The following is a 26,730-nucleotide window of genomic DNA, read 5'->3' on the forward strand; positions in this document are numbered from 1 at the left end:
CTCCTTGATTAAAGCAGTGGTGGTGTCTCTTGGGGAGGAGGGATGGCCTTAGCTGGTGCTATTTTAAGACAAATAGTAGTTTTGCTAAAAGTATGTACTGTGTACTAGATTGATAATGGATGAGTAGGAATAGGTGTTGGAGCTGTGCAAGGGAAATGTTGAAGTTGAAAGTTCCTAGATCAGTCGAACATGCAGTCCCAAACTGTCCACGAAGCAAAGATCTTATTATGTAGTGTGTACAGGTTCTCTGACACGTCATCATGCTGCGCGCCAGCATATGGTCATGTGGCACTCTCTGGAAGGTCTGCAATGAAGTCAGATGTTTATAGACATTATGGTTAAGTTGCACTTCTAAAAACCTATGAAATTCAGTAAAAAAACTTTGTTAAAGGGAAGTTACGGTTAAGTTGCGCTACTAAAAACCTATGAAATTCAGTAAAAGAACTTTGTTAAAGGGACATTATGGTTAAGTTGCGCTACTAAAAACCTATGAAATTCAGTAAAAAAACTTTGTTAAAGGGACGTTATGGTTACGTTGCGCTACTAAAAACCTATGAAATTCAGTAAAAAAACTTTGTTAAAGGGACATTATGGTTCCAAGTAAAACCGAAAACCCCCTGAAATTCGCCAGTTATGGTAAGCTAAGCAACCATAACTCACGCCACCACCGTGCACTGCTAAGACTAACACCCAGGACATCAAAGATGACATCACAAATGTCATTGGTGACATCACTGATGACATCACATATGGATTTAGTTATCATGCAGAGCCAAGGGATTGTCATTATAATATTGGCAGAAAAGTATCAGAGATCATTGAAGAACTATCATATGCCAAATAGTTCATTAAGCAATGCATTGCAAAAAAATTCCATTGCATTACTGAGTTCTTTCAGTACATGAACAAACTCATGAAGAAACGTAGGCATTGTCTGCAGCATGCGCTATAGAGGTGCAATATTCGAAATCTTCCCATGTTGGATACTAAATTGATAAATGCTTCCATTACAGAATTTTGCATACTGTGAAACATAAGTATCTATGAATGCTTCCCTTACTGCATAATTGTACTATTATACACAAAACATAAAGAGACCACAATGCATACAAATAGAAGCATATACAGGGAACGTTAAGTAAGCAAAAAAAACTGCAGTATTACCACAAAGTGTTCATAACCAAACTAATTAACTTCATGCACAGAAAAGATTCTTGTATTTCAGGATTCCTTCTTCTCCTATGTATATGTATCATATGATGTAACTGTACCCTAAGGGAAGTATCGTAAAAACGTATGAGAAGGGTAAGGACTACGAATATAGCACATTTTCCTTTTTTAATTCCTGACTGACAGTGAAGAAAGACACCTGGCTTAGATATGCCAGTGAATAAAAAAAGAGGGAGCCAGACGTGATGTCATCAGTGATGTCATCAATGACATTTGTGATGTCATCTTTGATGTCCTGGGTGTTAGTCTTAGCAGTGCACGGTGGTGGCGCGAGTTATGGTTGCTTAGCTTACCATAACTGGCGAGTTTCAGGGGTTTTTGGGTTTTACTTGGAACCATAATGACCCTTTAACTACGTTTCTTTACTGAATTTCATAGTTTTTAGTAGCGCAACTTAACCATAACGTCCCTTTAACAAAGTTTTTATTACTGAATATATATATATATATTTGTTTATTCCATACAAGAGCTTTCTCTCCTAGTCTAGAATGCAAGACAGAATAACAATAGTGCATTTGTTCTGAGGTTTCTGGATACACAACAGTAACAGTAGAGTTATCGGCATAAACAAGAACCATTTTGTTAACATCTCTGGACCAGCTCTGCTCTGCTTCTAGGGGACAATTCTTATTAGAGAAACAATTTAGGAGAGCTTCACACTGGTAAGGAACCATACCTGGAGGACACTCAGCTGGTTTAGGGAGGAATCCCAATATCGGGTCAACCCCTACACTCCCAACTGCCCATATACCCACAAGTTCCCCCTTGCCAATGTACAACATACCATCTCTTACACCAGGGCCAGTTCTTGTTCTCTAATTACTTATATGTGAAAGATTAAACTACCTCCCTGGCACATGGTGTGAAGATGAAACATGCTCCAAATCATCTAGAAATTAAATGCATAATAACTTGAAAAATAAACGCCAGAACAGGCCAGGCATCTTTTCATCTCAATAAGACGGAGCCACAGCCTGTTTACAGTTGGACACATGGACCCAGGTAGTGTTCCTGTACCTTAACTGCAGAGTTTGTTACCAAGAAGACACTTCCATCCAATAGGGTGACGGTGAAGACTTTCGCTGGTGAACTCTAATGAGACTGTGCTCTCCTGGCTAAAGGGAGCAACCAGGTTCAGACGTTTCCATGGGCAGAGTGGTATTAAATTGATGGTAGATTGAATTGACAGAAATAATTAAGGATCTCACATAATCCAGCACATTTTTAAATGCAAATTAGTGTCAACAGGTGGGGATGAAGTGGGTCTCATTTGGGCGTTTGTACAAGAACTTGAGTGGGCTAAGCACGGTTGTCCTGCTTGCAGTGCTTTGGATACTTAGTAACATTTGCGGAAGGGCTTCTGGCCACTTCAACCCTGTCTCCTGACATAGCTTACCAAGCTTAGCCTGATAGATAGTAATGCTGATGTCTATCCAAATTGCAGTACAATATCTTAGACCAGAATTTTAACCATGTTTTAGCGTCTGCCTTCCTACAGGGGTAGGCCTCTTCCTACCCACAGAATACATCCAGTATTACAAGAAGATATTGCCAATTATTACAGTGGGCAAGCTTGAGAAAATCAATTTGGAGGTTCATAAATGCACCATAAGGAGGTGGATGTGCTCTTTCTTGGGTGGCAGGAATTGTATTTCCAACATTATTCTGGAGGCATTTAACACATCTTTTACAATACTCCTGTGCCATTTCAGCAAACATTGGGGCAAACCAGTATTTATTCAGTCTTTATCATTCCCCCCTTTTCCCACAGTTCTACGTGATTTCATCGCCGCACTTTTCATCGCGTTTTTTTTGCCGCGATTTTTTTTCTCGAAAAAAAAACATCGATTTTTTTTTTTTTTTTTTGGGTTGGGGGGTAACCCCACCAAACCCCCCTTTATTTTTTTATTTTTTTTACATCCCGAACACCCAAACCCATTTTGTAAAAAATTTACCCCCCCCAAAAATTCAATGTTTTTTTTACTAAAAAAGAATCGCGGCAAAAAACCCTGCGATGAAAAGTGCGGCTATGAAATGACGGTATACCTTTCCCACATGGGCTTGTCCATAATATATCCAAACAAGGTGGGAAAGCAATATCTTTGGGGCAACCAACTGACCCCGATCATCTTTCCATAAGGAATCTTCATGCAATTGTCATCCACCGATTACAGTGTCGGAAGCGGCCTCAGGAGAGACGTGCCGAGACGAGTTTGAGGTGCGGCTTGACACGGTACGAGCCGACAGTGCGTGATCAGTAAGCGCCGGCAGGTCCTTTCCTCTAGCACAGGACCCGAAAGAGCTAGAGGCGAGCCGAGCGAGCGGCAGCAGGGCCCGCGAGTGCGAGGTGCTGTCCGGGGTTAACCGGATACCGGATCCCCCCCTGGTGTGACACAGAGGTGCCCTGGGAAGGCGAGACAGCAGTGCACGGAAAGCTGTGCTTCCCCCCATTATTTATTACATCTGTGGCGTGCGTGTCTGTGCTGCGACCGCCTCCGTGTGCACCAGAGAAGCCGGAGGGGCTAGGACGGCGGCTCCAAGGCGGCTCCTCGACTGTGGACAAGTAAGTGGAGGGGCCAAGGGGGCCACGGGTTCTGGCTGTGCCCTAGGGTCTCGCCAAGGTTGGCCTGGGATTAATTCCAGTGTCTGACTTGCCCAGGGTGCCTGTTGACTTTCTGTGTCTGTGTGGCCCGGGGTACCTTGTCTGCTCACAGACTGTGGGCTCAACGGAGTAGGTTAAGTGATTTGAAGGAGCCCTTAAACCCTACCTAGCTTAGTAAGGCGGCAGCAGTGTAGAGATGCAACGGGGGAAGAGAGCCCCGCACTCTATATACAACCTGAGGAACAACAAGCCGCAAGCTTCGAAAGAGCAAAAGGAGTCCAACAGAAAGGGGATTAAACGTAGGAAAAACGCCAAACACGATCTTCCCGTAGTACAAGGTGCCATTACCAAGTTTTTTCCGGTGAACCCTCCTCCCGAGATTAACTCCACCATAATCGATGAAGGGTCAGAAGGGTCAGTACAAGTGCCCAGGGATTGTCAATCCATCATTTCTTCCAACTATGAGGACATCGATAACAACTCCCTTCTGGACCTGTGTCTGTCAATAAAGAGAGGAATGCAGCCGTATACCTTACAGCCCACTGTAAGTGGCCTACCGATCCAGAAAGACAACAACCTGAATGATGTAGTGGAGGAGCACATTGCGGCAGGATACCGCGATCGTCTCTCTGCATCTCCAAATCTGGTAATGGTTTCGATGGAGGACGAGCCGGAACATGAGATAAACGGGGGCACGGGATCAGTAGCTAGCTCCACTCAATTGGCAGAGTTACAAACATCTGTCGGAGCTCTACAATTTGCTTTAAAAATATTGCTACAGATGACAGGGCGTATTCTGGCAAATTCCAATGCCATTGCACTAGCACTGGATATGAAGAACACACTGCAAGAGGAGACGGAAGAAAACTTATCAGATGCCCTCCTAATTGCCAAAGAGATGGAAGATAAGGCAGCCGAGAGGGAGGAGAGCGGGGCCCAAGAGGCACGGGAGACTAACATCTCGATTCTAGAGGCTCCCATCGAGGAAGTAGACCTTGAGTTGAATCTCAGCCCTCGGAGCCCCTGCACACGGAAGCAGAGGAGACGGGCGAAAAAGGCTCTTAAAAATATGCCTCCAAAAACGGGCCCCCTACCGTCCTCTATAGGAAGTGGCCCCGCTATTGAAACCCGTTCAAAAAAAGCCCGGAAAAGGATGATGAGAGCAGCAGCCCGGGCGGCAGGAAAAAAAGGCCCTCTTACAGGATGGCTGATGCCCAAAGAAAAGGAAAGCGAGGTGGACCTGGACTCCATTAAGGGGGAGGTTTCGGAATCAGAGGGTGAATTAAGCCTGCTTATCCCGGCAGAGCCTGTATATGAGGGACACTCATCGAGTGAACTTTCGGAGCAGCTATTACCAGAGAAAACGATGGATGCACAGGAAAATCATACTAACCGCATCTGCTTCATAAAGAACCTATATACTAGGGATAACCATTCCTGGCTGGTACGCTCAGAGCTATTGACCAGGCTCTATCATATCCCGCAACTCCGAGTGCTAACATCAGATGACTTTCTGTTTCTTGAGCCACTATCAGGGCCTAACCCGAATGTATCTGCGTTACACTGTGTGTTTTTGAACACAGCACAATTACTAAGAGACCATAAAGAAGAGCTGAGAGCAGTGGATATCGCCATTGATGTGGATTTGCAAGAAATTGACCTCTCAACAATCCCCGAGGCCCCAGAGATTACACCGAACTTGGAAATTGAAAACAAGTCAGTTTTAGGGGAGAATCCCCTACTGTGTGAAGTGCAAAAGGCAATCAAATCCCTACTGGAGTCCCTTCCCCAGTTGATACAGAAGCATTGAAGCTTATCATTATTATCCTGGAATTGCAGAGGCTTCTCCCATCTTTTGAGAGAGGAGGGCTCGGCTGATCTTTTATTTCAGCAGAACTGTATCTGTCTACAAGAGACTTGGGCATTGGACCCTCTTTTTATGGATGGCTATGTTGTACACCAGTCTCCGGCACGACGTGGACCCAAAGGACGCCCATTTGGCGGCCTTCTTACGGGGATCGTCAATTCCTTGATGTCGCGTAAAATTCAATGTGGAGCTGAGGACCTACTACTGGCAGTAGAAGTTGCTTACCCCCAAGATCAGGGAAGTACTAAGTTTCTTCTTATTAACCTATATAACCCCCCCGGAGCAATTGCAAGAGACTCTCTCCAAGAGGCTTTACAGAATTTATTGTCTTCCTGGTCATTGGGATCTAGTAATACTGCAGCTGTGGTTGTTGGAGATTTTAACTGTCACATGACCGACGAAACTTCTATTTCCTCCAATCCGGGCCTCAGTACCAGTTGTACGATGACACATAAAAAGAGAGAGAAGGAAGGGCTGGGGTGGCTGCAACTGTTTGAATCTTGGGACTTGGCAATGATCAACGGCCGCACCCTGGGTGATAGGCCGGGGAAGCATACCTGGTCCAACGGATCGTCTCGGAGCACATTGGACTATATATTCATGTGCCCCTTGATGCGAACTAGAGTGGAGGACCTGTGGGTTAAGCCTAACAGTTGGAGTGACCATGCGGCAGTAATATGCTCACTCCTGACCTTAATTCCTGACATTCCGAAGTTGAATATTGGAAATATTTCAACTAATTGCCCAGGAACTAGAATAGTTTGGTCGGAGAAGAATGTTAGAGCTGCCGCAGAAGCTCTTAAACTGGACACAGAAGAGGGCGGGAATGATTTTCTGGCTATGACTGCTAATGAAATAGAAGAGTGGATACTGGGATTCTCAGGTCACCATGCAGCTAACAAAAAGGGATATCTCATAAAAGAAGGAACCGCCCCTCCTCGATATAACGGGCAAATCCGGGATGCCAAGAGAGGACTTAGAAAAGGGATACGCAGCCTAAAATGCCAGAATTTCACAGGAGCTTTATATCTTGAGAAATTAAGAACGATTAAAAGTCGTTATAGAGCAGAGGTGAAGAGTATCAGGAGAACTGAGAAGAACAATTGTTACCAGCGACTTGTCAAAACTATCTGCTCTAAAAACTCGCGTAGCATTTGGGTACTCTTAAATGAGAATAGAACCAAGGGCAAAGGCACTATTGTCAATCCTATCAATGAGAAAATCTGGGAACTATTCCTCCTAAATCGCAATATGGAAGAGGATGGATCTACAAGCTGTCCCATGGGGAAGCCCCCTATTTTACAACCTTTTGATGTTTCCCCGGGGGCTATTCTCAATAAAATTGTTATCCTTAAGTCGTCGAGAGCCCCAGGCCCCAATGGGCTAGCTAATGTGGTGATAAAAAGCAACCCGCCCTTCTGGGCAGAGTTACTTTCCATACTGTTCAATAAGGTCTTTGCATCGGGGGAAATTCCTCGAACTTGGCAAACTGCTATTTTGATCCCGGTGTTTAAAAAAGGCAATCGCATAGATCCAAATAATTACAGACTCCTATCCATGTTGGATGTCACTGGGAAACTCTTTGCCTCACTTCTGCTAAGTGAAATGCAAAAATGGGTGAATGATAAGCAAATACTCAGTACATTCCAGTGCGGTTTTAGGCGGGATTTCTCAACAACGCATAATCTCCTTGTAATGGACGTACTGCGTACGAGGGCTCTTAGTAGGGATCAGCCCCCTCTATATGCACTATTTATTGACTTTAAGGCCGCATTTGACTCGATCCCAAGAGCAAGGCTTTGAAACAAGCTTGAAGCATTGGGGTGCCCCCCTGGTTTGCTGTATTACCTCAGACTTTTGCACTGTGATACCTCAGTGCGCCTTCGTCTTAATCAGGAGGGCCAATCGACTCAAAATGTACTACAAAATAGAGGGGTAAAGCAGGGCTGCGTTACAGCGCCTCTCATCTATAACCTGTATGTACACGACATCCCGGCGACTCTAGCGGAGGTTAACAACTGTCCACCAAAAATAGGGGATATGTTATGTGCGGTCCTGGCGTATGCAGACGACCTAGTAGTCCTCGATAACACCATCGGTGGCCTCAGGCGTTCTGCCCATACCTTCTGGGAATATGCAAAGACCAATGGCCTGACCATTAACCTAGAGAAAACTAATGTCCTGCGATTCACCAGGAAAAGGGTGACCCGTGTGAATCTAACAGTACTCAAACACATAATTATGTATGTTCTGTCCTATCGCTACCTAGGAGTGGAAATAGAGCCCCTAGGTGATTATGCACTATGTAAACAGGGCCGTACCACCAGGGCCCTCCAAGTGATCTCACTTATTGCATCTTTCACTAGCAAACAAGGGGGTTTCACTCTGTGGGGAACACGTCACCTCTACATGCAAGTCTTTGCACCAATGGTCATCTATGGACTAGAATCTCTGCTGACGGTGAACCTGGCTTGGCTCCAAGTGCTAGAGGGAAAGTTCTGGCGACGCATTTTGGGGCTTCCCCCGGGGGTGCCGATGGCCCTGATAAGATTAGAATTGGGCCTGCCATCATTGAAGGCCATGGTATTGAAAAGAAGAACTGCGCTCTATCTGAAAATGACAAGTGGATCGGCCAATCCCCTCTTAGCAGTCTTACATCAGGAATTTAGTAAAAAACTTACTTCCTCATCTCTGTATAAAGACATGGGAAAACTCCTCAACGAAATTGGTTGGATGCACAAAGGGTCTACGGTGACCAAGGAAATGTTAAATGCCCTAGGGAAAAAGGTGGACCTATGGGATTGGCTGGAGAACTTCGCCCATCTGGATACTCTTAAATTTTATCGTTTTGTGAACTATAGAATATTCAAGTTCATGAAACCGCAGGACTACCTTTTTCTCTGTCCCACCAGAAGACTCCGCCGATTCATTATTCTGTTCCGACTAGGTCAACTACCTACCTTGTCGATCACAGGAGCTAGGGAAAACATTCCTACTGCAGAGCGAACCTGCCGCATGTGTAAATCTCCCTTGTGCCCTGAAACAGCCAGACACGTTCTAACTCAATGCACTGCACTTAAGAAGATTATTGTTAAGTTTTTGGCTGAATTCGTGCATGATCCTTGTACTATATCTAAATTTTCATTTTGGCTGTATTGTACTAATACATCCAATATGCACCTATTCATAGCCCTCTATAACGTCTGGCACAGATAGAACTTGGATTGGGAATTTTAGCTCACCCCATTATTAATTAGCATAAAGCGGCGTAGGTTCATTTGCTAACTTGTGAAAGCAGTTGTAAATATCAGTAAAGAAGGAAGTTAGTTTCTTCAAACTTAGATTGTGTATTTTGTATTAGACGCTATTTTAGTGACTAATGCTTGATGATCTTATGAGTTTTTATTGTTATGTATGATTTTATATGTATAACTTTTTGATTTTTGATATATGTGTAAAGTTTGAATTTATTTTCATACTATATCACATTAAAGAATTATTATTATTATTGTCATCCACCCCTGATACAACACCACCAATTACCCTTCTCACTTAAGGGGGCGTTTTCCTGTATTTGAGCTGATCCCACTATTGTGGAAGGTTCAGGACTAATCTTTACTGGAAGAATGTACTCCTCTTCGGATTGTTACTGCTACTAGCTCTGCGGTGAAGTCTGCAAAGTGGTTGCCACAGCTAATTTCGTGAAGTAGGGTCTGATGAGCTGCACACTCAACTATGGCTCTTATTTTGGACGCATAAAAGTATTTAGAGGTGCCATCACATACAGACCGTTTTTAATAGAGGAACCTGTAGGCATCAAAAATCCCTTCTTTCTCCAAAGTTGTGGGCTAACCTAAAGGCTTACCTGGAATCAGTATACATAGTAACAGAATGTTGAGCCATTAGCTTGCATCCCTGTGTGAGTACCACTAGCTCTGCAATTTGTGCAGAGGCATCCTGCTCCCGCTCTCCACCACATCCCCAGGTGCACATACCGCATACCCCACCCAACACCAATTTCCTATTTTGGCCCCCATAACATGACCCATTCACGAAATAAGTAAAATCAGCCTCAGGTAAAGTGCTATGAGGTGCCAACAACAAATCAATAAGGGAATCCCAATCATTTGTATTTGTATTTTGTTTATTTGTATTGCGCGCCTTGCCCCGGGCCATCTGGGCGCATGTTTTGTGGACAGTTACAAGTTACATGTTACAAGTATATATACATTGTGCAATTTACACGTTATATTATACAGTTTAGGCATATACCATTTACACATATTTACACGATAATAAACGTAATGATAAGAGTAGGAGCTGTAAAGTTAAAGTGAGGTGTTGGCCTGGGCATCCCTTTCATGAAGCCATTGTTTGGTTTTGTGTTTGAAAGAGTGGAGATGTTGAACCATTCTGAGCGTGTTGGGTAGGGAGTTTCAGAGCTTAGCTTCAAGGACTGTGAAGCTAGAACCTCTTGCAGTATGTATCCTGAAGCTGGGGATAGTGAGAGTATCGGCCTGAGCAGATCTCGGGGTCTAGATGCTGTATGTTGTGAAAAGCGCGAAGATAGGTATGCAGGTGCTGCATTGTTCTGGGCCTTGTGAGTAAGAACTAGAGCTTTGAGGGATATGCGATGGGGAGCCACTGCAGGTTGCGTCTGGTGTGGGAGATGTGAGATCGCCTGGGAATGTTAAGAGCCGCCTGTATGGCATTGTTCTGTGTGACCTGGAGTTTATCGAGGTTTCTTTGACTTGTCCCTAGGTAGAGGGTGTTGCAATAATCGATTTTGGACATGAGGGTTCTGGCGAGGATTAGGCAGTTGCCAGTTGACAGAAAGGGATGGCATGCTGTGATCAGTTTGCAAGTGTAGGCTGATGCTGAGACTACAGAATTGGTTTGGCTATTGAGAGACAAGGTAGAGTCCAGGTAGATTCCAAGTGTTTTTGTGACATTAGAGACTTTGATAATGTTTCCGTCGATAGTGAAGGATTTGTATTTGGGATCAAGTTTGGCGAGTTTGGAGTGGGAGCCTAGGATGAGTAACTCCGTTTTTTCATCATTGAGGCAGAGCCCGTGATGTGCCATCCAGGCCTGGATGACCGTGTAGACTGCGTTGAGAGCTCTTGCATCAGTTACATAGTCGCCAGTGATGTGGATGAGTATCTCGGTGTCGTCTGCATAGTTAGTGTAGGAGACACTCAGATGGTCAATTATATCAAAGAGTGGTTTAGTAAACGCGTTGTAGCGAGTGGGAGACACACAAGATCCTTGTGGGACTCCACACGGGACATGTGCTGGGTCAGCCGCGGCTGAGGATGAGAAGACACTTATGGTTCTGTTTGCCAAGAATGAGCTGATCCATGATGTGGCTGCGTCAGAGAAGTGGGCAGCAGTCTTAAGGTGGTGGCAAAGGATTTGATGATTGATCAAATTGAAGGCTGCTGAAAGGTCAAGGAGGAGCAGGAGCGCCTGTTTGCCCTTGTCTTTCAGGTCCTCGATTTGGGTTTTCAAAACAATCAGGGCTGTTTCAGTGCCGTGTCTGGGGCGGAAACCGGACTGCCTGAGCCCAAGTAGATTGTTGGTCTCAAGGTAGTCTTGTATTTGGAGATAGGCAGCTCGGTCCAGGATTTTAAGAAGGTAAGGCACAGTGGTGATGGGCCTATAGTTGGAAGGGTTGCTGGGATCAAGATTAGGCTTTTTGATTAACGGGATGACCCACGCATCCTTGAGATTGTTAGGTACAATGCCCGATAAGAAGGAGGCATTGATGAGTGAGGTGATGAATGGGGTGAGATCATGTGCAGCTTCCTGTATGATTGGTGCCGGGCAAGCGTCACCTTGGCAATTGGAGAGCTTGAGCTTCAAGTAATTTTTTCAACCTCATTGATAGTGAGGGGTGTGAAGCTAAAGGGTTTGAAGGAATGCTTAGGTGTGGTGGGTATGTAGGTAGGGGGGTTGCCCGTAGAGTCAGAAAGGTGGCTTTTTTTGGTATTTATTTTGTCTTGGAGCAGGGCAATTTTGTCTAACTGCGACTTTTGAATGTTAGTACACCACTCCGTATCGGGGGTATATGTATCCAGTGGGGCAACAGGAGACTCAAGTTCCTTGAGGATCTTGAATAGTTCCTTAGTGTTAGATTCTGCTTGTGAGATCCTTTTGTTCTAAACTTCCTTTTTTGCAGCTAAAATGGCTTCTTTGTAGGTAAGTGATGCTGAGGTGAGGTTATTTTTATTGACTATGGTGGGAGAGCTTTTCCAACGGGCCTCGGCTTTTCTCTTTTCTTTACGCAGGTCGTGTAGGTGTGGGGTGAATCAAGAGTTGAGGTGGGAGCGAGGTTTTTGTTTGCGCAGTTTAAGGGGGGCAACAGTATTGAGAGCATTTAACACAGCGCGGTTGTAAGTGTCTACAAGGACAGTGGGGTCCAGGCAAGTGGAGGACGTCACGTTCAGTAGAAGGAGGATGAGAGGGAGTAGCTTCTCAACTGTAATATCCTTCTTATTACGAGTGCGAGTGGAGGGGGGGGCAGGTTTGGTTTATCTATGGGTGGTCTGGAATTGATGGAGAATAGTATTATGTGGTGATCGGACCAGGCGCATGGGGAGGTAGATGTTACGTCAAGCGCACAGTTCATGTCTGAGACCCAGTCAAGGTTGTGACCCTTGATGTGGGTAGGTTCTTTAATGTGTTGGGTAAGGCCGAAGTCGGCAAGCACACTTGCAAAGTCTGTGGCTTTGGCATCATTCGTGTCTAGATATCATAGGTTAAGGTCGCCAAGTAGAATAATTTGGGGGTTAGGCTTGGTACTTGCGGCTAGTATAGATGAGATGTCCTCTATGAAGAAGGATGTGGGGCCAGGGGGCCTATAGATAAGGTGCACTGTGGCGGTGTGATTCGGTGAGATGGGCAGTTTGATCGAAAGTAGTTCCGCAGAGGGCAACTGCAGACTGTTGACCGCTCTAAGATTGAGCAAGCTCTTAAATATGAATGCTAACCCTGCTCCATTGGTTTGATTGGTGTCCCTGTCGCACCTGAGGATGGTGTAGCCATCGGGGATGGCCAAAGTCAGGGTGAGGCCCGAGGCGCATGCAGCCACGTTTCTGTGATCGCGAGAAAGTCAAGGTTTTCCGTGGCGATGAGATCAGCATTATCAAGGGCGTGCGGGGTAATGGAGCGAGCGTTGATGAGCGCACCTTTAAGTTTAGAAGCAGTGCTGGCGTTGTGGGCATGAAGGGCCAGGTCAATTTTAGGTGCAGCAGAGGTTGTGGATTTGTTGTCGCTACAGTTAAGGCTTTTGTTGGTATGGGGGTTGTTCAGGTGGTAGGACCAGTGATGACATCTGGAGGCTAGTCTTTGGTTTCTGACTGATATAGCACAAGAATGACTGGGGAGATTGGAACAGGTCAGTGTAATGCGATGAGGCAGCGGTGGACTGTTGGCAGAGGTAAGTACCTGAGATAGCAAGGATAGGGAGCTCAGAGCAGGTTTCCGGACATCTATCTTGGGCAGGCTGTATGGCGTGACTGTGTTGTTGAATGTTGTAAATTGGGAGTAAGGTAGGAGGCGTAGACGCAAGCCGAGCCTGGAATTTCTGGTAGGTGTGGGGCATGGCTGATTAGGTGTAGGTTTAGTGGCGAAGTGTGAGAGCTAGATGGCTGGCGCGTTTAGGTACGGGTTAGGACTTGTCATGTGGAGAACGAGAGGCAGTGTAAGCTGTGAAGGTGAACAACCGGTTGTGGGCGGGGGCAAGATGAGGTGCTGGTCGATGTTCGGTAGGAACGGTGACTGGGCTAGGTCCTGGTGAGTGAGCAGTATGTGCGTGGCGAGATCTGAAAATAACTGCTTTGTTTGTGTGGCGTGTTGTGCTGTGCTGGCATACGAGGATAGGAAGAGTAGGATAGTGCCAAAGGCAAAATGCATTTTAGGTGCAATGCCAGTGGTGGAGAGATGCAGAGGTAGACCTGGAGCAGTTGGCCTAGACAGTGTGATAGTGTGGTCGCCAGTTAGATGGGCTGGCTAGCAGGATACCTATGAAAGGCATAGAGTGGCAACCAAAGGAGGCACACATATGGGCTAGGCAAAATACACTTCAAATAACAGGCACGGCACTAGAGCAACAGGCATGGGGTGGCAACCAGAGGAGGCACACATATGGGCTAAGCAAAATACACTTCTAATGCACTAGAGCAACAGGCATGGGGTGGCAACCAGAGGAGGCACACATATGGGTTAAGAAAAATACACATCTAATGCGCTAGTGCAACAGGCATAGGGTGGCGACTAGCGCAAGCACAGAGAAGAAATGTGCAAGGTGCATTAAAATCCCCCGGCAGGATCATAGGCACGCGTAAGCAGGGATACAGCTTAGATAACTCAGTGTATGATAACCTGGAGGAGTATAGGTTGAACTATTAAGCAAAACATGCATGCGTTTAGTAAGGTTAGCTCTACGTAGCAGCAGCGACGGCAGGAACTGTAGTTGTGTCAGGCCGCATGAACGTGGGAGCGAGCGTATGACTATCGTATGAGGACTTTAAATACATACAAGTAGAGCTATGCACTGGAGATATAACAGAAAAATAGTATATAGGTGAGCTGGTAACTGTATCAGGCTAGCAAATGTTCCAGGAGAGTACCTGTAAATTGATGTAATCTCTGTGTGACCGAGCAGGGGTCCGGGCTGACGGCTGAGAATGACCGGAACAGGCTCGAGACAGGGGTTGAGTCCCTTTGTGTCTCGGCCTTTGTGTCGAGGGCCGGCTCTCACCTGCCAGCTCTAATTGGAAGCAGAAAAGGCGGGCAGCAACCAATCGGGTGCCGCGATGCTGACGCTCGGCACTCAGGAAGCTGAGGATGATCAGGATCGTCGGTGGGTGGCCATCTTAGCATGGGGTTACCTCCTTGTCTGCATCAGACATGGCAGTCGATGCAGATAGTCAAATACAGGTGCTGGATGGGCAAATGCCCGAAAATCGAATCTAGGCGGTGCAATAAAGTAAAATACACGGAGTTCTGCATCATGCCATTCCTTTCCTGATGAGTGCGAAGCAGAGATGCTGGATTCAGCACTGGGCACCTGGTCAAGGTAATGTTGGAAGTGTTTGAACGCAGTATTTCATATTTACTAGCAAGGAATAGACATATTTTGCGTTTTTGTTTTATCTTCCGCAGTCTCATTATCTCATTCATCCTGTCCAAAGTCTGTTGTTTCATAGTCTATCATTTACTATCTGAGACCATTGGAGTGCAGGTAACCATGCTGCTCCCTTGGTCCCCAGAAACTTAATGTGCCCCTGAAAAGCATTGTTTGTATCTTCCATTCCCATTATTTTGGACTCTTTCTAGCTCGATGACGCTCCCTTCAACTAGAGGATCAGTTTCATGTCATGAGTGATAAGCGAGATGAAGGTATTAATGAACATCAAAACCTTATGGACGTTCAATTGCCACTCCCAGACCAATGGCCTTTGTGGAGCATTTATAATCAAACATTGAAGTATACCGCTAGGAAGCTGCCCTCTGAAAATGGGCTGAATGGGGAGGACCTTTTCAGTTAAAAAAACACCACAATCATCCTAGGGTTGTCACCCTTCTAGCTGGTGTATAATGGGAATCCACAAGATGTACTGGATGTTCTGCAGGGAGAATGGAGAGGACCTGACGGCAAACAAACCTGTAACCATCCTATGATAAGGAACATCTGACTATCTATGCAGAAGGTCTGTCAGCTGGTGAGACACCATCTACAAGAAGCCGAGAGCTGACCAGAAAAAGCACACAAGGAAGCCTGGCTTGTTTATTTGTAAAACGCTTGTACACAAGTGCAGTGCTTCAAGGCGGGAAGGGAACAAGGGGATATCGTTGTCATTCTTAGGCCGTGAAGATTCCGAATGATCCAAAAGCAATAACAAGCATACTAGGTCAGGACATTTCTGCTAGAGTAAGTGCGAGATAAAGAATTGGGGAGAAGTGGGGGGCTGGGAGAGGAGCATACAAGTCAAAAGGTTGTTCGTCATTTCCGCTCTGCATGCAGGCACAGCAAAGCTGAGGAGGGGAGAAAGAGGAAGACGGGTCAGATAACATGCTAGTCCTAATACATTCAGGGTCGTGCAAGTGAGCAAACAGAAGTGCGAGGGAGAGGGAGGGGGACAAGTGCGCCTGCTCCAGCAATGGCCGAATGGCAAAATATTCCAAGTGCAGTAATTCAGGCGGAGTGCGGAGGCCCAGAGGCAAGTGCAGGACTGGCGGGGGAGCCTTGGACCTGTGAGGCTCTGGACGTACACCAGGTCACAAGTCAGCTGACTGAACAGATTGGGGATGAGAACGAGGAGGGAAGCAGTGATAAAAGAAAGGAGGTTCGCATGAGAGAGGGAGAGAGAAAGAGGAGGCGAAGAGGAATATCTTCAGGAGTTTCCGGAACTTAAGGAGGTCTGGCTCAAGACGGAGAAGGACAGGAAGGCTGTTCCAGAGGGAGCTCCCTCCAGAGGATAAGGATCTACCCCCAAATCTCTGTTTGGAAAAGCAGCTCACCCGCAGAGAGTTGGAGGAGGCCGAACGGAGAGCTCTGGAAGGAGAGTACTTGGGAAGAGAGTGTAATAGATAGTGAGGGCCCCAGCCTCCATGTATTTTTCAATGGAGAGACCAGGTAATGGTCTTACTGCCCACCACTCCTAACAAACTACTAGCAAGGTGGCATGAACCCTATAACATAACAGAAGTGGATCCCTCCCTAACCAGCAAAGTACAGCAAGCCGACCAATTGAAGACATTTCCAGCTAGATCATATAAACCAGCTCAATAGCTGGAAAAACAGCACCCTGCAGTTGCTCTTGTTACATGCTAATACGAGGGAGACACCTTTGCCTGTTGAAATATGGTGAAGAACCGGTATCCAGTCATTTTATTGCAAACAAAACAGGGTGGTACATTTGAGAGGGGACCATAACACTGAAAAACAGTGCTAACATTAATTAAATAAATAAAGGGTTGTGGTGTAATGGGTTAAAATGGGTCAGGGTGGGGTTGGGGTGGCGTTTAAAAGGTTACAAAATGGGGGTTTGGGGACCTCCCCCCAATTAAAAAAAATAAAATCAGTGTTTTTCATTTATGTTTGTCTGCAATGCAATTTACCACTCTGTAATTGTGGTCTCTTAGATCACATATAACCGAAGAACCTTGCCAGTGGACTATCCATAATGGAGTATCAGGAGTTAGCCTAGTAGACTGAAGTTTACACCAATGTGTTCTACCCAAACCCTGGACAGCGAATGGAATGGTGCACAAGATACACACACCTCCTGGAAGGTTAATACTTCTCAAACCCTACAGATTATCCGAAGTGAGGAAACGACCCATGAAGAACTAACAAATGCTGGACCTGGAGGTCCTGCCGCCATCAGGGCAAATAATCTAATTACAGGAGGGGGAAGCATTAAGAGGACAACAGAAAACATGAGGTTTTGAGTTGTTTCAATGAGGGCAGAGGAGGAGGATGATGAGGTGGCAGACCAAGAGAACAACGGAAGGAGGAAAGGAAAGCAGAGTGTGAAAGAGATTTCTGAAGTAGTGCAGTATTGGTTAATCAGTGCAAGTGGTTGTGAGTGTGCTGTGGCTAGAAGAATAGGGTAGGCGCTGTATGTGAAGTGCTTATGTGAGTGATAGGTTGGTGTTTCAGTAGTTGTAGTGCGGACAAGGGCGTTGAGTACCAGGTGTGGTAGGTCAGAGGTAGGATGTGGACAACTGGACATTGTTTCAACTTTCTTATTTTTATTAAAGTAAAAGAAAAGCCCTCCCGTAGCCCTATTTCTATGCTGGAAGTTCCCGATTCTATGAACAGAACAAAAGGTGTTTGTGAAAATGTTGTTCAAAACTCAACTTTGTCCTCTGTCCAAACATCTTTGCTATCTTTCTAGTTGATGCTACGCCTCGCACTGGTCACCTGGTCACCCTTTGAACTCGGGCCCAGGCTCCTGCATGTCCAGTTGCCCTTGCACTACCTCTGGCCTCCCCAGCACTTAATGGTCTGCAACCCTACATTCCCTTCTCTCTGCACGTATGAACCACCCGCTGGATGCACTTTTGAGTTAACTGCACTTCCTCCTTCCCCTCCCCCCTGGCACTTCTCCCCTTCCCTCTTCCATGCACGTGCGCGATCTGAATGACAACTAGTAAGATCGTTATTTTGTCCTCCCTTGTTTCCCCCCTCCTTGTCTTGTCGTGCCTAGAAACACTTGTGTACAAGCGCGTTATAAATGCCACATCATATCATATCATGCCATAAAGGAAAACAAAACTTAGCCCAGAGAAGCGCTCTTACTCTACCTTGTTTGGTTTATGCTAGCTGGTGCATGCACCTTCCCAACAATATCTCTGCAAATGTTCCTCTTGAATTCCCAGGTTTTACCTTTCTCCTACAGTTCAACTTCCCAGAGTTTAACCTTCTAATACAGTTTAAAATAACAAGTTCCTTTGGGTTTCAACATAAGCACAAAGGGCAAACTCACCAAGTTTTGGTTAACAGTACAAGTGAATCCCTTAAATGCACAAACTAGATTTGTAAGTCCTTTAGTGGTTCAACTAATGTTTCTCGCTCACACCACCTGGGCTGTTCCGTTTCTTACAGGTTATAACAGTTTGTGGTCTCACTTGGACCTGTAGACTCTCCTTCAGGTATGTGAATGTGATTCTCCACACTATGAGTGGCTTTGATTTGCAGTCCAGACTAGGCTCTTGCCTCTCGGATGGGTATTCCCTTCTTGAGGAATCATTAATTCAAATACACACCCCCCACTCCCCTGGATGCATCTGTTTTTTTCTTGCATCTGGCAACCCCTCCTAGGGTATTAGCTTTCGGTTCACACCCTTTGGGTGTTTCGCTTACTTTCTGGTTTCTAGTAACCCTGTTCTGGGTATTGGTTTCTCTTTGCCCTTCTCTCTGATTTTATAGGTCCACTGGGCACCTGGGACATGTGATTGGCTTTCTTAGAACTTTGGCTCTGTCGGATTGACACTGAGCCTAACCGCCTCCTCCCTCACCTTGCTGGGAATGGCATACTGGCTTTTCCTCTGTGGCCTTCGTTGGGGGAGGCAGTTGCTCCTTTCACGATGGAACCAGTTTTGAGGGTTGCCGGTTCCCTTCTTCTGGACGCTGGGGTTCGGGTACACCAGTCTTCCATGTCAGTCACAACTTGGTCTCATACAGAGATCTGTGAAGTTGGGGCTTTCAACGCTCCTGCGCTCGGCACTGTTCCGCGGGCTCTCCGCCTACCACGTATGCGTTGTTGTCCTGCCTGCAGGGTAAGTCGGCTCCTGCTCTGCATGGCCTCTCTCTGGCTGGCCCGTTCCCATCGGTCTACTCGTTCTGCCTCGGCTTGTCGACACGAGGTATGGCTCTTGCCCTTTATAGGTCTATCCCTTCAACGAGAGACACAATCCCATTGGTCATGGGATTCCAGTCTCAAGGAGGGGTCAGCAGCCAAACCAAGCATATTTAAAGGTCCCCTTTCCTTAACATTATCAGTTCACAGGTATGCAACAACCATTTGGAACATTGGTGTTAAGTGAGATGTTATAGATGTGTTCGCTTAGAAGTCCTTATCCCCTAAGTGGGGTGGAGGGGACGGGAAGAGGGTCACTCCTAGTGAGATCCTGCTTGCCCAATCCCCTAATAGTGTTTTGCATAGTGGGCACACCTCCCTAGTCTGAAAGGGGTGGCTCCCCATTGGGGAGAAGGGACAAAATCTCTGGATTAGTCACACAGGAAGGTAGGAGTACCATTAAGGGGTGTAGGAGAGGTTTGGAGAGAGTGGGAGACATCAGAGGGATAGAAGAATAAGACACAAGGAGTCAAAGGAGAGACGGAGGGTGGAGTCGGAAGGAGGAGAGTAGTGAGATGAGAAAACAACGAAGTGAGAGGGAGACGAGTTCAAGTGAGTGGTAGAAAGGGGCCCAAGTCGGGCCAATTGTCTGTAAGGCACAACATCATTACCCTATCAGACCACTAGCCTCTGGATAGAATAGAGACAGTTAGAAAGTTCCTGAGGGATTTCAGATAGAGAAGGCGTTCAGCCTTTAGGTTTTCACTCATAGTATTTATACGAACCAAGACAGTAGGGTGAAATCTGCTCTATATCCTAACCTGGGGACTAGAGATGCCTGGGTTGTGGAGGATTGTTGCTTTTATAGAGGAGGCAGAGGGATGCTATAAGGCCCTTTGACTTGAACCATCTCAGGGCGCTGGAGTATTCTTTGAGCCATCTCTCACAGCTTTTACTTGGAGTAGCTGTACTTGGATTATTAGGCTAATCAATCATGAGTGTTGACTTGCAGCATCTTTACTGACCGTATTCGGCAAATCCCTAATGTGTGTGTTTACTGTTGCGGCATAAGCCATTTTGGGCATAGCAATCATGGGTTTGGAATTACAGTACCAGTACTGGCATTAATGAAAAGAAACCTTTCATACGTACTTACAGTGGCAATATTGGCATTACTGGACCACACTATCATGTGTTTTCTTACAGTAGCATCACTGACCATATTGGACAAAGCCTCACGAGTCGGTATGCAAAGCACCAGTAATAGCACTAGTGAAAAGGTCAACGTGTGCGTATCCAAAGCACTAGTGTACTTATAGTGGCAGTACTTCCCTTGTTGGGCAGAGCTAACACAAGTGTGTACTTACAGTAGTTGTACTGGCCTTACTGGACAAACCCATCAGGAATGCCTAATTACAGTAGCAGTACTGGTCTTACTGGACAAAATCATCAGGAGTGTTCACTTTTAATACTGAGATAATTGGGAAAAGCTGTTATGAATGAGCACTTAAAATGGCAGTGCTGGCATATACTATCGGCACACGCATCCTGAAACTGCATTAAAAATGGCCCTGTGTAAGTTTAGTGATCTTGTATCTACTGGATTTATTTTTTTCATATGTTACCGCACAGATCCAGTTGTAAATTGCATGACTTTTTACCCAAGATTTCACAGTAGTATACAGAAAAATTAACCATGTAATCCCTTTATTTCAAACATTTCCTGGGATCATTACAAAGTGAGTTGCAATCATCTGTGTGTGAGGAGTACTTTTCTTTGATGAAAATGCACATTTGTATCTCTTCTGAGAGGAGACTTTGCCTGTGGCCAATTAATTATTAAGATTGTTTCACTCAGAAGTGGAAATGTTTTTGGTAAACAATTGCCAATATCATATCCTAAACGGAATATGGGTCTTGTGGACAATTTCACTGGACTTTGGAGTAGGGCATGGGCACTGATTATGTGGCCCCCCGGATGTTTTGGACCTTAACACCTATAAGCCCTAACCAGCATATTCGGTGGTAAAGAATCATGGGAGTTGTAGTACAAAGAGGGCAACATAATGAATAATCAAGGAGTAGGGTTTATCCATCATGTGGGCTCTCAGTAACAGTGACTGCTTGATGTGTTTCTTTATTACAAAGTTGAATTATGTTAAGGCGGTGTGAATATATGGTCTCAGAACTTGTGTTTGGCTAATGGGAGGTCCAGATGTTGTCATGGGGAGGGGAATCTGTACAGATCGCTATTAGAACACAGAGGAAGATTAGCCTACAACGGGTATGGGGGAGACCACAAATCATGGGTGGCCCTTAAAGGACCAGTATCAAGCTCCAGAGACCTACAACTGTACCCTGCCTCATGTAGATGGCTATGGGAGGGTGAACAGGGGATTCCCTTTGTGCCTCTCATGGGCCCATCTTCCACAGGTTACCTTGCCCTCCGCACCATCACCCCACCACCCCGTAACCAGGCAGATGACTTTGTCGCACTATCTAAATGAGTGGCTTTTTGAACTGTTCACTATAGAAGAATTGTATCGAGCCTCTGACTGGTGTTGTCCTATAAGCTGAATACAACTACAGTTCAGTGGCATTCCTGGATTACCACCATAAATGTAATTTTTCTTTCATTGTAATGGTTGTGACCATGCAAATGAACCATAGTCTGTTTACATTGGAGGAGCAAGTTCAGGGGATGAATTCATGAAATACCCAATATGAGCCTGACAATGAAAGAAATAGATCTAGAAATGTACTCACTGGTGACAGTGAACTGATCTGCAGAAAAGACAGCTCCATATTCGGTCAGCTCCCCAGTCTGCTTTTTCCAAGTGGACTCTAGATTCTAATCCTATCAAAGATCATCTCTTTTAGGAACTGACCCCTTGATATGTTTCAACCCGCTTATGGTAATCAAATTTCTTGGAGTGGATAATGTGAAAAGCTGAGCAAAGAATCTGAGGTCACCCAATTTGTTGCTTGATGGATATCCAGCTCTTGGAGGATTCTGCAGATGGACCACCTTGCCACCGTGGCCTCTAGACATACCTTGAGCATACAACTTGAATGTGCAGAGGTTGTGGGTCCCTGGGAGATGCATTTTTCATAAATTAGTTTGAGTGAACCTGCAAGCTTTCGACACCTATCCTAATCATTCACAAAGTGCTTTAGGAATACAGGAAAGAGCGCACTAACAACCTAATATCGATGGTCCAAGTTGGGCCCCAACAATTCCAGTTCTCTATCTGTTTCCATAGAACAGTGTCTGCCCTTAGATTAAGAATGTAGACCTTCCCTTTAAGAAAGGGGGCAGGATTCGCTATCCCTCCTTGCAGGAATGACTTTGAAGAATTTGTTCCTGTAGAACTAACTTTTGCTCCTAGGAATCTCTGTAAATCCAATCTACACAAAGCATTGACCACTATCGTTTGTAGCTTCTAAGGTCTCTACTAATGCTGAGTATTAAATGCAAATGGCTCTGACTTCATTAGCGGCATAGGTTGAAAATATACTATCCCTTTTAAGTGGATGATTTTTCTTCTTTTGATGGGTACCAAATAAGTGATTGATGTCAACTTTAGTTAGCTATGATTAGATCTAATAAAAATACTTCAAGTAAGTTATTCTCTTTCTCTTAGAAACATATTGAATGCAATTCTGATGGGCGTTCGTGCTCATTTCCTCCTGTGTTGCTTCCCAGTGGGATCCTGGTTTAGTTCTGTGAATACTGATGCAAAAAATTATTTGACTCGGGGAGCAACTTATGAGATGAGGCATTTTATTGCTAGTACCAATGACACCTATCGGGAAAAGCTGTGATTCCCCAGGCACATTCTGCACTAACCCTTGCACTGTCTCCCTGATAAAAGTCATAAGCACACACAGGAATTATTCTGAGATTTCATCACTTATCATAGGTGGAGATGAACTCTGTATTGTGCTGTCAAGTGAAAGGCATGAATGCAGAGGCAAAATAACGCTGTTTATAGTAGTAGGCAAATAGTGCCTCCTTGGATAGGTCACTGAAACGCGTGTACGGTTGCTTGTGATCTCGTACATAAGAGATGAGATCTATCAGTTTGAGCTGGGCTGCCCTTTCTGGGATGGGATCAAGCCTAATTCCGGAATGTTCTTGCCCTTTCTGTAATGGCATGGTAGGCTGAAAAACACTGGTATGGAGACAATGCCACTGGTTCTGATTCATTCAAATCCTCCAAGCAATCGCTCATAATTTTCGCAATTGTCACTCCGAGTCTTACGAGCATGACCAGCTGAAGGACCAGAGCTTGCTGTGCCTTCAGTCCCAAACTACATACACCTCTCTGATGGCGCCCACTGAAGCCGAAACATGCCCTGGGTTGCTTGTGATCTTGTGCATAAGGGATGAGACCTAGCAGTTTGGCCTGCACTGCTCTTTTTGGGGTGGAACTAGTTTGCACAATGGATTTTTCCTAACTGTAATGGCCTGCGGTAGGTTATAAAATAATGGTTTTGAGGACTGCCTAGAGAAGGGAACCCCAACCTTTTGTGAGGAAGTAGCAAAATTTGCATATCAAATTAAATGGTGACCAACATCCATTCTTTAACAGAACATATCAGCGCGCAGTTGGTGGAAAAATTATGGTACCACAAATTATACATGTAATAAACTTAGACTGCTTACTGAACATTTAAATGTGCAGTACTTAAGTTATCTACACCAAGTGCATTTCTAGTAAAGCAAATGTGCATGGCCGTTAACTCCATTTGGCAGTAAATGGCTGTTTACAGGAAATGTTGAGGACAGTGAGTGGTTAGGAGGACATTTTCAAACGGGACCAGTCAAGTTGCTCAAAAGTATGATAGGACTAAATAAACTTTACCACAGGCTTCAGGTTATCAAGCTAAATATTTTAAAGAAATGTCATGCACATTTTTGGACAGTAAGATTGGTAACAAATGGAACTTTTATAGTCGGATGTATTTTCGGATTCTGCCTGAGGATTTTCCAGGATCTTTAGTGGCAAATGGTTAATTTCTGGAATACAAGACCAGTAATACTGTTCCTATTTTGGACTGTTTTCTTTACAAATGTTATGAAAATGTGCACTTCTGATTGCATAAAGAGTGATCACTATCCACTTGAGTTAATTTTCCAATAGCCTGGAGTAGGCACTATGAAGAGAAGATGGTCGACAGCTATAGGGGACTGGTTGGCGATGCATGATCTTGACAAGAAGGCATTGAAAATAATTACCAATTCACAAGATATTAAAAGATATTGGGCCTCATTACAAGTGAGGCGGTAAGGCGTTAATGGCGCCGGTAAAGGTGCCGGCGCCGTTAACCCTGTAACGCCTCATTACGAGGTTCCCTCACAGGACCCGCTCTGGACGTCTGGTCAGACCAGACGTCCTTTGCGGGTCCTGCGAGGGGACCAACATGCTAACAATGGGCCCGTCATTAACGGGCCCATTGTTAGCATGCTCCCCATTCCCATTGAGCCCTATGGGGATGGGGATGGTCCGGGTCCGGGTTCCTTGAATGGGGGAAATACCGGGCCCTCCAAAGTCGGAATGGCCCAGTATTTCCCTATTCAGGGACCACAGACCCGGACCCGAGTTTGGAGGCAGCCATGCCCTTATTAAAGGCATGGCTATCTCCAAACTCGTAATGAGGCCGATCCTCTTAAAACTGTTAAACAGTTGAGAGGCCACAGTTTGCTTGAGTCTTTGGTTCAAACTATCCAGGACAGACCTATTGCCAAATGGCGGCGCCCAGTTCAGCCAGTCCATGTTATAGAAATCGGATGCCCCATGGTTTGCAGAATGTAGAATCTCGAAAAGAAAATAGAACTATGCATGGCTGGCCAGATTTATATTTTCAAAAGTGCATATAAAAATTGCTGAAAGACAATAAAAATAGAATGTATTGAGAAACAATGAGAGCTTTTAGAGATGGACATGTTTTTGAACGAAACTGAATTATTTTATGTTTAATGCAATTGTCGATACAGGCCTTATGCCACCTCCTTGGACGAGTAGTCCTTGGACCATCAGCCTCTCCATGGCCAGCAAGATATTCTCTAAATATGTGTTGCCCAGACTGGAGGAGTACACTCAAAGTAACACTATATTGACACTCTCCCAAGTTGGTTTCTGGCGAGGGCTTAGTACAACAGACCACTACTTCACTCTGAGCACTGTCATGGAGAAATATGGTTAAGGGAAGGAGATTATTTGCGGCCTTTTTCAGATTTGGAGAAAGCATTTGATCTGATTGATAGAAACATCTCGTGGCATAAGTTACATTTTATTTGGGTCCTATGGGTTAAATAAATGTCATCGAATTGTGATAGGCAGACACCTCGCGTTTGTCCAATAAACAGGATCGGGGGAATTGGACATTTCTTTCCCCCACCAATAAAGGTGAAAAGCAGGGATGTCCGTTGGCCACAATGTTTTCCTTCTAGACTTTGACCCTAGTACTTCTCTTAGGAAAGTTCATCCACCCTCCCTGAAAAGTACATTTTATAACACGCTTCTTTATGCCGGTCACATTACTATTTTGGACCTAACCCTGGCAGGTCTACAACAGGACCTGCTATACACCAATGACTATTTTGGGTACTATAGTTTCAAATCAAATATGATCAAAACAAAAATGATGGTGTTCAGGAAAAGTGTGACACTTTGTAGCTGGTTTTTAAATCAATGTAGAGTTGAGGGGATTCTCATTTTTATTTGAGCCTACTCTTCTCAAAGAGTGATGTTTGGGTCACTAATTTTAGGAAGACAGCTGAAAGGGCATCATTATAGACTAAAGGGCTTTTAAAGATTTTATTTCAAGTTTGGGGCATTCCAATTGGACAAGTGCATGGAGGTATATAAGGCAAAGATCTGTTCCATCATTTTTTGTGGCAGCAAAATCTGGGGTTGTTCGAACTCTCATGACGTGGAGGGGTTGCAAAATAAATTCCTGTGCCAAATAGCAGGTCTCCCTCCTGGAGCACCTGGTATTGCCTTATCAGCTGAAATGGTGTCCAGTTAGATGGTGTCGCCCCAGATAAGATTTTTACCTTATTCTATGATATGCTATGATAAGTCATTTTTAACGTGCCTGTAGACATGTGTATTTAGGCGTGATAAGACAAGGGAGGGAAGACGAGACAAATGATCTTACTAGGCCTTGCGTCATTTAGATCGTACAAGTGCGGTAGGGGAAGGCGACGGGAGAACTGCAAGGGAGAGGGAAAGGGAAAGTGCGATCAGGGCACTTTGCTCTGAGTAAGTGCAGCCAGGGCAGCACCGCTCTCGGTAAGTGCAAGGAGGTGTGGGACTGTAGAGGTTACAGTTACAGCTCCTAGTGCGCGACCTACCCGGAGGAAGTGCGAGAGAGACTGGTCATAGAGGAGCCTGGTACACAGTGAGACTCTGAGGCTATCCAAGCAACCAGTCAGTGCAGCAGGCAGATAGGTCAGCATGGAAAGGAGAGAGAGAAAGCAGAGGAGAAAAGGGAAGTCTTGAGCTGCTTCCGGAACTTCAGGTGGTCCGGCTCAAGTTTGAGATGGGCAGGGAGTCCGTCCCAGAGGGAGACACCTGCAGAGGAAAGTGATCTGCCCCCTACTCTCTACCTAGAGAAGCGTCTGACCCTCAGAGAGTTGGAGGCAGCCGAGCAAAGGCCTTGAGAAGGAAGGTATTTAGGAAGCAAGTGTTGGATGCAGTGCGGGCCTC

At 45.3% G+C, this 26,730-nt stretch overlaps 1 protein-coding gene and 1 long non-coding RNA gene across 3 annotated transcripts in view; one reads left to right on the top strand and one right to left on the bottom strand.

The window, feature by feature from the left end:
- The window catches only part of LOC138491643 (uncharacterized), a 306,564-nt gene extending 292,114 nt beyond the window's left edge, over window positions 1–14,450 (bottom strand). The window contains exon 1 of the long non-coding RNA XR_011276054.1: window positions 14,333–14,450. This is a non-coding gene — a long non-coding RNA (uncharacterized lncRNA). The remainder of the gene's footprint in view (window positions 1–14,332) is intronic.
- The window catches only part of GK5 (glycerol kinase 5), an 831,314-nt gene that overhangs the window by 370,654 nt on the left and 433,930 nt on the right, over window positions 1–26,730 (top strand). The window lies entirely within an intron of this gene.

Source organism: Ambystoma mexicanum, chromosome 10, assembly GCF_040938575.1.
Source record: "Ambystoma mexicanum isolate Mex_15411 chromosome 10, UKY_AmexF1_1, whole genome shotgun sequence".
NCBI lineage: Eukaryota > Metazoa > Chordata > Amphibia > Caudata > Ambystomatidae > Ambystoma > Ambystoma mexicanum.